The sequence below is a fragment of the Lottia gigantea genome (assembly GCF_000327385.1).
Source record: "Lottia gigantea unplaced genomic scaffold LOTGIsca_64, whole genome shotgun sequence".
NCBI classification, from domain to species: Eukaryota; Metazoa; Mollusca; class Gastropoda; family Lottiidae; genus Lottia; species Lottia gigantea.
The window spans coordinates 54,426-55,622 of record NW_008710179.1 but is presented as its reverse complement, the minus strand read 5'-3'; positions in this window follow the sequence as shown (position 1 = coordinate 55,622).

Below are 1,197 nucleotides of genomic sequence, written 5' to 3'. Positions count from 1 at the left end.
CATTACAGGTGATAAAATGACTATAATACAACAAGATAGAAAACATTATTATTATAACATTACAGTGATAAAATGACTATAATACAACAAGATAGAAAACATTATTATTAAAACATTACAGTGATAAAATGACTATAATACAACAAGATAGAAAACATTATTATTAAAACATTACAGTGATAAAATGACTATAATACAACAAGATAGAAAACATTATTATTATAACATTACAGTGATAAAATGACTATAATACAACAAGATAGAAAACATTATTATTATAACATTACAGTGATAAAATGACTATAATACAACAAGATAGAAAACATTATTATTATAACATTACAGTGATAAAATGACTATAATACAACAAGATAGAAAACATTATTATTATAACATTACAGTGATAAAATGACTATAATACAACAAGATAGAAAACATTATTATTATAACATTACAGTGATAAAATGACTATAATACAACAAGATAGAAAACATTATTATTATAACATTACAGTGATAAAATGACTATAATACAACAAGATAGAAAACATTATTATTATAACATTACAGTGATAAAATGACTATAATACAACAAGATAGAAAACATTATTATTATAACATTACAGTGATAAAATGACTATAATACAACAAGATAGAAAACATTATTATTATTACATTACAGTGATAAAATGACTATAATACAACAAGATAGAAAACATTATTACTACATTACAGTTATAAAATGACTATAATACAACAAGATAGAAAACATTATTATTACATTACAGTGATAAAATGACTATAATACAACAAGATAGAAAACATTATTATTATAACATTACAGTGATAAAATGACTATAATACAAGATAGAAAACATTATTATTATAACATTACAGTGATAAAATGACTATAATACAACAAGATAGAAAACATTATTATTATAACATTACAGTGATAAAATGACTATAATACAACAAGATAGAAAACATTATTATTATAACATTACAGTGATAAAATGACTATAATACAACAAGATAGAAAACATTATTATTATTACATTACAGTGATAAAATGACTATAATACAACAAGATAGAAAACATTATTATTACATTACAGTGATAAAATGACTATAATACAACAAGATAGAAAACATTATTATTACATTACAGTGATAAAATGACTATAATACAACAAGA